The 12,479-nt window shown below is 41.4% G+C and overlaps 1 protein-coding gene across 7 annotated transcripts in view; it reads right to left on the minus strand.

Annotated features, from left to right (window-relative positions):
- Positions 1–12,479, minus strand: part of LOC136239767 (early growth response protein 1-like) — a 29,172-nt gene that overhangs the window by 9,249 nt on the left and 7,444 nt on the right. Inside the window, exons 1-2 of one of the 7 annotated variants that reach the window (XM_066030508.1) lie at positions 10,103–10,269; positions 9,964–10,056 (exon numbers count right to left, since the gene is read on the minus strand). The exons of the other annotated variants lie outside the window; for them this stretch is intronic. The gene's annotated coding sequence lies outside the window, so the exon portion shown is untranslated. Of the gene's footprint in view, positions 1–9,963; positions 10,057–10,102; positions 10,270–12,479 lie in introns of those variants that run through there. 7 annotated transcript variants of the gene reach the window in all.

The raw sequence follows: 12,479 nt of genomic DNA on the forward strand, positions 1-12,479 counted from the left end.
AGCAGCAGCAGCAGCAGCAGCAGCAGCAGCAGCAGCAGCAGCAGCAGCAGCAGCAGCAGCAGCAGCAGCAGCAGCAGCAGCAGCAGCAGCAGCAGCAGCAGCAGCAGCAGCAGCAGCAGCAGCAGCAGCAGCAGCAGCAGCAGCAGCAGCAGCAGCAGCAGCAGCAGCAGCAGCAGCAGCAGCAGCAGCAGCAGCAGCAGCAGCAGCAGCAGCAGCAGCAGCAGCAGCAAGCATGGCTATACACAGCAAAAAGCCATGGCTAAAGGTATAATAGCAATAGCAAAAAAAAAAAAACAATTGCTAGAAGTATGTATAAATGGTGACAATGTTACAAAGGAATTGTGCACATATATGTAGTAGCAGCTGCTAAATTGAAGAAGTGCTTGGTGCACTTTTATAGCTCTGGATAGCAGTGAACAGGCTTGTTAGCTATGTGTAGCAATTATAGTCACTGACCTTGACCTGACACGGCAGTAGCCCATCTATGCACTTGGACTGGAAGATGGGCAACATTGCTATCACTGAAACTATCAAGTTATCAAAACCAAAAACGTTCAAATCTGTAGTGGGCATTAAATAGAATTGACAGTATATCACAGTTGCATTGTATTGTGATATGTTGTAGCACACATCATGTTAAACACAACTGTACAACTCAAGTGTGATAAAGTGCTTACAGATGGGGGAGCAATTTGCTGTCCAAAATGACATGTGCACCTATCAATGCAAAGCTCCACTCCACCCCTCCTGGACATAGGTGGGGAGTTGCACAATTGATAGTACAACAGACTCACCCCTCAGCAAAATATTTTTGCAATGCCCCACGTTAGACGAACCCACTACCCTGGTGGAACATGGGAAATTTGCATAGTACCTATGTCAAATTGACACAAGTTTAGAATCGCTTGTACAATCGTGACTGCCAAAGCAGTGCAAAAGATGACTTTAAATCCATGAAAATGTGTACAATTACAAAGTCCCCACCTGTGGGGCACTAAATTCCAGCAAAATCCTTAGCTATGCCCACGAGAAAGGAGTGGGGTTTGACATTGATAGGTGCATTACATACAGCAAAAGGTGACAGTGACAATAGCATTGTTACACGGCTATTATGGTGATACATGACACAAAGAACGTAGCTGTATTACTCATGAGTAGTTTCAGTCTAATTGCAGTGACAAAGTTTAATTGGTTTCTAGTATCTAATCTCCCTTCTGTAAAGTATAACTACCACTGAACATCCGACCACTGGGAAACCCACAATACTGACAGCCACTAACTGAAAACAATGGGTAATTAAACACTGCTGGCTTACAAATCAAGCCACTGGAATGAAGAATAGGTGTTAAAATATAATTTATCACATATATATAGCAGTATAAGGAAAAATAAGTTCGATTAGGGATCATAGAAAAAAAAGTAAGGAAACAAGGGAGGTCGCCTACACCTGCATATATATTAGCGAACATGTAATCCCTAATCCAGTCTATACCCAAGACCAAGACTGAATTAGGGATTAAATGTTCACTAGTATATCTGCAGGTGTAGGCGACCTCTCTTGTTTCCTTACTTTTTTTTCTATGATCCCTAATCAAACTTAAAATTTCTAATTTTTCCTTAAACTTGTTTGTTCACTTTGACTGGTGAACCCACACATACCACATCAAAAGAAAGGATGGCGCCAGAATTAATGTTTTCATCTGAACGTGCGCCCAAGCTATCAACAACTGCTTCAGTGGCCATTACGCTTCGCTTTCAGCTATGTTTGGCCCGTTACACAGCACTACAGACGAAAAACAGTAGAAGAAGTGCCTCTGCAACAATCCAGTCACCACGAAAATACGACAATTCGTGTGCCCCAACTATTAATTACTGCCTCGAAAGTGCAGCAGCCATTAGCTTCGCTTTCAGCTATGTTCAGCCCGTTGCACAGCGTTACAAATGAAGAATAGTGTTAGAACCATCTCTGCAATCAGTCCAGTCACCACGGAAAATATGTATGATTCCGTTTACAAACGTACAGTAGGGAAGCCATGCATCATGCTACCGCGAATCGACACCTTGGGCTGTCAGCAAAAAGAAATGGGACACAAAGGAGGACAAAGGTAAGTCCATCATTGTACATGCTGCGGTATGCCAAAAGGTATGTCTTGGGATAAAGTAACGTCGAACAGTGAAAAAATCAAGCCCATAGTCTAATTAGCTGTTATCAAGTTACACTTGCCTGAAGGCATCAGGCAGGCAGGCAGGCAGGGCAGGCCAGGCAGGCAGGCCAGGCAGGCAGCAGGCAGGCCAGGCAGGCAGGCAGGCCAGGCAGGCAGGCAGGCCAGGCAGGCAGGCAGGCCAGGCAGGCAGGCAGGCCAGGCAGGCAGGCCAGGCAGGCAGGCAGGCCAGGCAGGCAGGCCAGGCAGGCAGGCAGGCAGGCAGGCAGGCAGGCAGGCCAGGCAGGCAGGCAGGCCAGGCAGGCAGGCCAGGCAGGCAGGCCAGGCAGGCAGGCAGGCAGGCCAGGCAGGCAGGCAGGCAGGCAGGCAGGCAGGCAGGCAACAATTTATTGGAAGCCTTTAGGATCACAAGTACACAGAAAAATTTGGAATTTTCAACTAAGAGTAGGGACCATAACACATCGATAAAAAGTACTGAAACAAGCTGGATTAGTGCATGATATTAAATCACAGTAAAACAATAAGAAGTGTTATATCCCTACTGTGTATTTCCATTATGGTATCTTGAGCACAGTAGGGATATAACACTTCTTATTGTTTTACTGTGATTTAATATCGTGCACTAATCCAGCTTGTTTCAGTACTTTTTATTGATGTGTTATGGTCCCTACTCTAGTTGAAAATTCCAAATTTTTCTGTGTATTTGTTTGTTAACTTTATTATGACTGGTGAACCCACGCATACTGCATCTGAAATGGCGCTGCACTCCCCAATTATCATCTGAAAAGTGAAGTATCCATTATGCTTCATTGTCAGCTATGTTCAACCCGTTACGCAGAATTTCGAATCAAGAACTGCTCGAAAAGTACCTCTGCAATCCACACATACTGAAAGAAATGGTGCCGCGTGCCCCAGTTATATCAAGTATCGTCTGAAAAGTAAAGTATCCATTACGCTTCGTTGTCGGCTATGTTCAACCCGTTACACAGCAGTATGAATCAAGAACTGTTTGAAAAGCACCTCTACTATCAAAATAGCCACTATGAAAAATACGGACGATTTCCGTTACGAAGGGAAGCCATCATGTGCTATCACCAAATCGACACTTTTTGCTGTCAGCAAAGATGAATGGGAGACAAAGAAGGACACTGGTAAGTCCATGTAGAATGCATTGTACGTACTGCGGTATGCCAAAAGGCACCTGTCGGGCTGAATTAAGCAACGTTGAACAGTGAAAAAATCAATCCTGTAACCTTAGCCGTTATCAAGTTACACTTGTCTGAAGGCATCAGTCAGTCAGTTGCTTACTTACTCAGTCAGTCAGTAGAAAATTCTGTTAAATAAATTATTTTAAAATTCTGTAGCAACTTGTTGAAAGTGTTTCGGGTCAATCTGAAAGCTTGTTTGGGCTTAGTTTTACCTAACCAATACTGCCTCATCGTCGTCAGGGGAAATTGAGGCTGTTTTTTTGGGTGATATTATTTTGTGGGCCACGTCTACTCCTTTGTGGTCCCTACTATATAGTACTATCGTACTGTATGATACTGAAGGAACTTTTGGGCTTGGTTATACCTAACCAATACTGCCAGGGTGCCAGGATGGAGTTGTGAAGCTGGTTTTGGGGTGAATTTTTTGCCTAGGAAAACCCAAATCTCCATGATCCCTAATATACAGTACTACCATACTGCATGATATATGCATAGCCAGAAACCATACAAGATCCCAGCAGGGTATTTGATAAGGCAATATGGTGCTCCATTGGCCCAGCATGAACACAAAATGACCCACACAGCTCATGGCTTCTGCTCCAATTTTCTCAGCACTACTTCAGTTTTGTGATTAATACATACCAAACATAAGCTGATTGGCCCAGTGGTATACTACTGGTGGAGCAGTAGATGTCTGGTTGGGCCAGTTTGGCTTGGAATCGAAATACTTATCAAAAACCCTGGGTCCCAGCTGTACCCACCACAAACTTGATGCTTTGCCTGCTAACTTTTAAAAATTGTTTCTTGGCTAGCATCTTGCTAACAAAAATAGATTTCCTGACAAATTGACACAGCTAGATTTAATAATTTTTAAAGTTTCAAAGTTTGCCATACATTGTGATTAACCTGATGTAAAGATGAGAAATTTTTTTAATATATAAGTATGCGAGGGGAAATTCAGGTAACAATGAACATAATTTCCACAAGCCTGGGGGCAAACAGATCTTCCCATAGTCCTTAGTGATGGAGCTTACAACAGTATGTACCGTACATATACATGGCACAATTAGTGAGCATTTAAATTTGGTGAATTGGATGATAACATCGTTTGACAAGCTTTTAATTTGGTAAATCATGCTCCACAGATTATTTTAATCACGTGCACCTTCTGATGAAGTCACTCATGGTATTAATAGATAGTTAGTACATTTTTAGTAGTACAGTGCTCCCTCAATTATTCAAACCTCTATTATCCAAACACTTGGTTATCCAAACTGTATAAATGACTGCTCTATTAGAGTATTTTGTCTAAGATGTATGTTCTATTAGAGTATTTGAACAATGCTCTGTATGTAAATGAACGGGGCTTTGATTATCCTCAATTATCTGAACATGCCAAGGGGGTCGGATAATCAAGGGAGTACTGCAAAATTGGGTCTGATAAACAATTTTTCAAATAGGTACAGTATGGCATAGAAATCAAGTGTAAAAAAGCCTTGTATATAGTGTATATGTGAAAATGCAATGTCATTGTCATTTGCAGCCCTTTCTTAGCAGTATTCTTTGATTTCACACCTTTTAAACCCAGGCTTATATAAAGGCCACACCCAATTTTACAGCTTGGTTGTTTTTGCAGATTTACATTTTGTATTTTATATAACTCCAAAGCCTACCATAGGCTTTGGGGATTGTATTTATCCACATTTCTTCTTATTTACAAGTGCAAACCCTATGATAAACATGGACAGGACTTCTAATACAACACACATAGAACATTCTAGAACAATAGGTATACATCTATGGAAATTATAAACTTTTCCTATCAAGTAGCTATGATGTATGCAATTGAACTTCCTTTTGTAAGGTAGAAATTAAGCAAGCAGAACAGCTGACAGCAATGGTTAAGGGTTTGGGTGCTTACATGTGGAGGTACTCTCTTCGAACACTAAACAAACTTTTTTCGCCAGCACCTTGATGACTGTTCTGTTAGTTATTCATGCCCACGATTTTAGTTTTCTCTTTTTTGTAATTGTCACTGTGAGTTTCAAAAAAATGGTATCAGATTCTTAGTACCAGACTTAGTAAGTGAATTCACCTTACACATCCTTAATGCAAATATTAAGGTGACTGAGTCACACATTTGCATTCCATAATGCTTTTTGAACAGAAGATGAATGGATAAATGTAACGAAGATAAAAAGTACAACTTTTAAAAAGGACTTGTATTAGCTACAGTAGGTGAATTATAATGCACATGGTGATTTAGTTTAAATTTGGAACTCAAGTTGAAGGGCATTTGCAGTGTACGTAAAATCATTCCATTAGGAGGAGGTAACAGTTACACATAAAATCACATGTCCTTTCTTTCCTCCTGTTAATATATATACTCACAGTGTGGTAACTAGTTTAGTGGCAACACTATGTAACTGGCAACACAATTTCTGCATGCGTCACTCAATTGTTTTTTCATGGCTGCCAATAGTGCTATCCATACAGTACATTTGCTTTTTAAAACTTCAACTATGATGTACTTGTCCTGCTTCACTTTAGATATATACTTTGTTTAAATAATTTTCTTTTAGACTCCTATACTGTCTTCTGTGCAGCTGTAACATTAGTATATAGTTATCAAACTTACTTAACACCGCATACACCATTGTAGTGCTAGCCACTATGTACATTAATTAGAAATGCCATCATAGAACCCGATCACGAGATTTTGTACATGTGCTTTTTAGTGGCATTATTACTCATTCGTATTGTTCCTTGCCTGTGTGTAATGACACCGCATAGGTGACAGGAATGGTTCCCCAAGTGATTACCCTGGTGCCGTGGGACGAATTCGTTATTAATACCGTAAACGGTACCTCTACAGGCAAGCCGATTAACACCAGTATATTTGTTTCCCTGTGTTCGATTTTAGTTTGTACTCTCAAAGCTTTGTCTACCATGGTACAACTGGAACTACAACTCCCTGAATTGGTTGTGGAGGGTCTTAAATGTGGCCAGATTTGCAAAAAAAGGTTTTCCACACACATCCAATTAATTTAAACAACTTATAACTTCAGATTGGAAATGGCTATTGGCTTAAAAGTTGGTCGGTAGTGAGCACCAACATAGCTGAGTGGATGGAGAAATGTTCAGGTTAATATGTTTCTTGAACACTGAGTTACGGTCTTCTGAGTGCATAGAGTTGGATGTGTGTAGAAGACCCCTTTTCGCAAATCTGGTCACAAATGAGGATGGACCCTCTTTGAGTTTGTGGCCACTACCAAGGAATGGAATGGTGCAAAACAACTTGCAGTAATACCAACATTGTTGAGGGAAAAACTAATTGAATACTATGTGGAGCTTGAGGATGAAGTCAAGAGTGATACAAAATTGCTGAAGGCAGCCTTGGAGGAGAGAGCCAGCAAGAAGGAAGACGTCCAAGAACTTTAATCAACACAACCAATGTGAAGGTGAGAGGGTGGCTGATTTTATGTCTTCCCTTAAACAGCTGTTTAAAAGTGGCTACCCTGGAGAAGCAATGACTTGAGAAGTCTTTTTACAGAGATTTCTCACCAGACTCTGCCCAGAGATAGGTTGCCAGCTATTGCTGCAGTATGTGAGAAGCCAGCCAATTTTACTGCAACTCTCAAGGATGCAATGACTATTAAATATGTACTGGAGTTATGTCAGAGTGAATGGTATGTATTTTATGGCCTTTGATATAGTCAGTAATGGCTTCATGTGTTACCAGGTACTGTAATCAGCTCCCAGTAGACAATCTACTAGATGTGGTTGAGCAGATCAAGATTCCAGTGAAGATAGGGAGCTATCAGAGTGAACAGGTATCACTGTTGTTAACACATTAACTGTTGATGTGTCCACTTGCTCCCACAGGTGCAGCTTTAGCTTCTGTTCCAGAATTCACTAGGAAGGGTGTTCAGTCATATCACTAATATTGCCACACCAGAACCTATCACACCATTGATTCTTAATATTGTATTAATAATTATTATAGCACTTACTGTTATTCTTTGGCTGTGGATGGTGGATTAAGAGTGGCTGGGCCAGCTGTCGTCCACCTTTGGAACTGGCAGATAGAAAGTTAAAGGGCAGTCACGGCATAGGTGACCCTCCTCTAGCAAGGGCCAATGCGGCTGCAGTTCTTGATTCCAACTGTATCTTCAACTTGTTGATGAGGTCTTGTCTGGGACTTCTGTATCACTGACTCCAAGGACTCTAGCCACTTAGTCAATGTGTCTAGCAGTGCAGCAGTGTTGGATGTCTCTGCAGTCTTCTAAGTCCGCTTAATAGCGTGAAATGGTATAACTAATACAATCCAGCTTCTTAACGGTGTGGTGACATCTGCCCTTAGAAATGTTACTATCCCAGGTTGTACAGTCCAACTAGTTGATATTTTACCTAACAAATTGATGCGGCAGGATTTGAATGGAATTCTGATAGAACCATCTGACACTTTTAAACTGCTACAACATAATAGGTGCCAGAACCCTTAGCCAAATCCTAGATGTTTTATCCAGGTAATGAACATCAGCCCAACAGCTGTCACCATCTATAAGGGCACAAGGGTTGGTAACATTACACCACTGCCGGAACTGCTCATGGCTATATAGCTATTGTTGCAATGTGCTCCTGTTAATGTAGACTTGACAGAATTACATCTTGCCTCTACCCAACAGCCAGAGTTGCCTGCACTGTTGCACCAGTACAGTGATTTGTTTACTAAAAACAATCAGCTCCAGGGACACACATCAGTAGTAAAGCACACTGTTTACACAGACTCCCATCCATCAGTCAGTGCGTCGCCAGCCAGTAGCCTTATAAGATGCAATTGATATGTGGAAGTACATCAGATGCTCCAACAGGGAGTCATCCAGCAAAGCTTTAGCCATTGGAACTCACCAGTGGTCATGGTTCAGAAAAAGGATGAATCTTGACGATATTGTGTGGACTATTGTAAGCTCAATGATGTAACCCACCATATGATACTTATCCCATACCATGGATAGATACTAGTCTTGATTCACTGGCTGGCTCAACCTTATATTCACAATATTAGACCTGGCCTCTGACTACTGGCAAGTAGAAATTTACCCTGAACATAAGGAGAAAACAAGATTTTCTACATCAAAGGGACATTTTGAATTCAACATTATGCCCTCTGGCTATACCAATTCTCCGACCACATTTCAATGTCAGATGGAATGTACATTGGCTGGACTATCTGGTATCTACTGTTTAATTTATTTAGATGACAGATTGACATTATGTGTTTAGTACGAAGTTTGCTGATAATTTAAGACAAATATCATCTGTCTTTGACCGTCTCAGAGCTACAAGTCTAAAATTGAAGCCAGAAAAATGCCATTTACTAAGACAAACATTACTTTTTTATATTTTATATAGGTCACATTATATCCAACAAGGGTATTGCACCAGACCAGGCTAACAGCAGTAGCCAATTATCTAAACCCTCATAGCAGCAAGGAGGTCAAACAGTTTGTAGGAGGATTGTCCAACTATTATCGCTGCTTCATTCCTTCTTTTGGAGCGATAGCAGAGCCCCTTCATCAGCTTCTACTTAAGAACACTAAGGCTTTTCATTGGACACCCAAGTGCGACAATTCCTTCAAACCAAGCTAACCACCCCACCCATCCTCCCCGATTTAATACTCCCTTCATAGTTATTATTATTATTACTTGGCCTGGGGCAAATACAACTAAGTACAATCACCAACGGGACAACCTACTAATGGGGCATGTACAAACAGTGCATGGCCAACACAGTGTGTGCAGGTAGAAAAGATGTACAGTAATACAATTCTAGAGGAATTGACTGGCACATAAACATAAGGGATGCATTAGTATGCAATTACAATCAGTGATTATCTGACCATGGAGATGTGAGATTGCACTTTAATTAAACTGTGAGAATCATGGTATTGAATCTGACGCCTACAAGCAGTAAAGCTTAAACATCCAATGAATACTTATTACATTAATTTTATGCAATTGTACACAATTTGTGTTACATGATATGTTTAAATAAGGATAGATTAGAACGCTGGATTAAGACATGGCTGGAGTTGCCAAGAGCAGACCACGGTAAGATTGGGATAAAAGCAGAGTATTTCAACTGTCTGTCACCTACAATTGATATCTGAGTTGTGTATATATTTAACATGAGCTGGGTCATTTGTACTAAAATGATCACATGATGTCGTGGATGTGCTGCAAGACCAAAGAAAAATTTGGAGAGCAAACGTGGCTGAAATGCAATATCAGAATTTCATGGATATGTCAGTGTGCACAAGTATGTGGAGCATTGCTGATGGCGGCAGACTTAGCCACATATAATAATAGCAGTTAATAGCAAGCACAACCATGCACACAGCAATTATCAGCCTAAGGGCACATTTAGTGTATGTTGTGTTTGTTCTCTCCATCAGCGTTCAGTACGTGGGATGCAATTTAGCAGTGAATATTTATGTAGTTTTCTCAGGGCCCATATCAGTGATCAGTCTGGGCACTCCTGGCACTAAAAGGCTTCAGGTGGAGAGCTATACATCATCACACAAACTTACCAGCTGGAAACTGCACCTTCTTCACACAATGGCCTGCCAGGTGAGGCTTTCTCCCATCCCATACACGAGTAAAGGTACCCTAGTTACGTGAGACTACAGAAACAAGACTATCAAAGTGTTTTAACCAATACAAACTAACCTCCAGCGATTAGTAGCAACTTCCAATCATGCTGTTTATTAAGCAGGAGTAGCAACCACTCGTCTTCCAATTGAAATAGTGGCTGTTGCCCACTTTCAAACACAAATGAACAGTAGTTCACTTGTCTAGTGGGCGTCATGTACTAACTGTTTTGATCAGCATTAAATAGAATTGTCGTATGTTTCTATCACCCCCACAAGAACACCTGCCCATTATACAATTGTCTCTTCATACAACATGGATTCTATTCCCGGTGAGTGTGAAGCCTTAGGCCTTGTAGTTTTCTCAAACATTATTAATTTTACTATTTATCTAGGCCCGGGGCAAATACAACCAAGTACAATCACCAACGGGACAACCTACTAATGGGGCATGTACAAACAGTGCATGGCCACCACAGTGTGTGCAGGTAGAAAAGATACACAGTAATACAAATCTAGAGGAATTGACTGGCACATATACATAAGGGATGTATTAGGGCCCATATCAGTGATCAGTCTGGGCACTACTGGCACTAAAAGGCTGCAGGTGGAGAGCTATGCATCATCACACAAACTTACCAACTGGAAACTGCACCTTCTTTGCACAATGGCCTGCCAGGTGAGGCTTTCTCCCATCCCATACACAAGTGAAGGTAGCCTAGTTACACGAGACTAAAGAAACAAGACTATCAAAGTGTGGTAACTATAAACACACTCCAGCGATTAGTAGCAACTTCCAATCATGTTGTTTATTAAGCAGGAGTAGCAACCACTCGTCTTTCAATTGAAATAGTGGCTGTCGCCCACTTTCAAACACAAATGAACAGTAGCTCGCCTGTCTAGTGGGCATCATGTGCTAACTGTTTTGATCGGCGTTAAATAGAATCGTCATATGTTTCTATCACCTCCACGATAACAGCCGCCCATTATACGATTGTCTCTTCATACAACATGGTATCTATTCCCGGTGAGTGCGAAGCCTTAGGCCTTGTAGTTTTCTCAAACATTATTTATTATTTATTCATTCATTATTAATGACATTATTATCTTTAGTACTTGGCTATATAATTAATGCTTTACAGTGACCAGCACTGAAGGTCTGACAGCAGTTGCAAGTGATGCTTCATACCATGCTACTGGTGAAGTCCTTAGCCAGATATTGGACGGCCAAGAAAAAGTAACAGCGTATTGGAGCCGACAACTACGAAAGGCTGAACACAACTACAGTACTCCACTATTGAGCTGGAGGCACTTGCTGTAGTTGGTGCAGTAAAGAACTTTACCCATACTTTTATGGTTTCCAATTCAAATTGCTGACAGACCATAACTCCTTAACAGACTCAAAGACACCAGGGGATGCCTTACCCGCTGGTTGCTATACCTCCAACAGTTCAACTTCATTTTTGAGTACAAGAGTGGTGCAAGTAACTCCAATGCTGATATAGCTGCACAGCTTCAGAAAGTTTGCTCGCAGCAACAGTTGATGAAACCTCACTAGCTAACCCGGACACCCTTAGGAATATACAACTCAATGACCCAGAGCTTGCCATTTTGAAGCAACATATTGAACAAGGAACTATCCCGCAGGGTTGCCCTCCAGGCCTTTGGAAGTGTTTTGTGAAGGATAACATTATCTGTTGTGAATACAGAGAGGCTGCTACTCGACTGGTACACACAGAGTTGGTTCCTACCAGTCTCAGGAATATGGGCCACCTTGGCATAAAGAAGACCCTTAGCTATGTGAATACTGGCCTTGATACAAACAAGCTGTAGAGTTCTGGGTTAAGCAGTGCGATCAATGTCAAAGACATAACCCCCCCCACCACCATTAGGGACTAACAGTTCATCTAAGCCATTTGAGAAGTTATCCTGGGACATAATGGGGCCTCTCCCCACTTTGTGACAAGGCAATAAATACATTTTAGTTATTACTGACTTATTCACCGAATGGGTCGAGATTTCCCCCCCAAAGCTATAGCACTTTGGCCACCATTATAGTTAGTATGTGATTATGGTGTACCAACTTGCAATCACAGTGATCAGGGGGGAAACCATTGTAGTGCTGTCATCCAATCACTTTGCCAATTGCTAGACATCACAACCACAAGAACTTCAGGCCTGTGCCAGGCAGGACCAGGTGTAGCTACACCCAGCCCCTGGCAGACCTCTAGCAAGGCTGGATGATTATGTATGACACTGATCCATGTGAAGACTCTACAACTGGTGGGGGAGTGATGTAACATTAGTATATGCCAAAACTGCATACACCATTGTAACACTAGCCACTATGTAACATTAATCAGAAATTCCACTGTAAATATAATTAGAAACTGATCACATGACTTGATACATGTGCTTTTTAGTGGCATTATTACTCATCATTCATATTGTTCCTT

The sequence above is a fragment of the Dysidea avara genome, chromosome 12 (assembly GCF_963678975.1).
Source record: "Dysidea avara chromosome 12, odDysAvar1.4, whole genome shotgun sequence".
NCBI lineage: Eukaryota > Metazoa > Porifera > Demospongiae > Dictyoceratida > Dysideidae > Dysidea > Dysidea avara.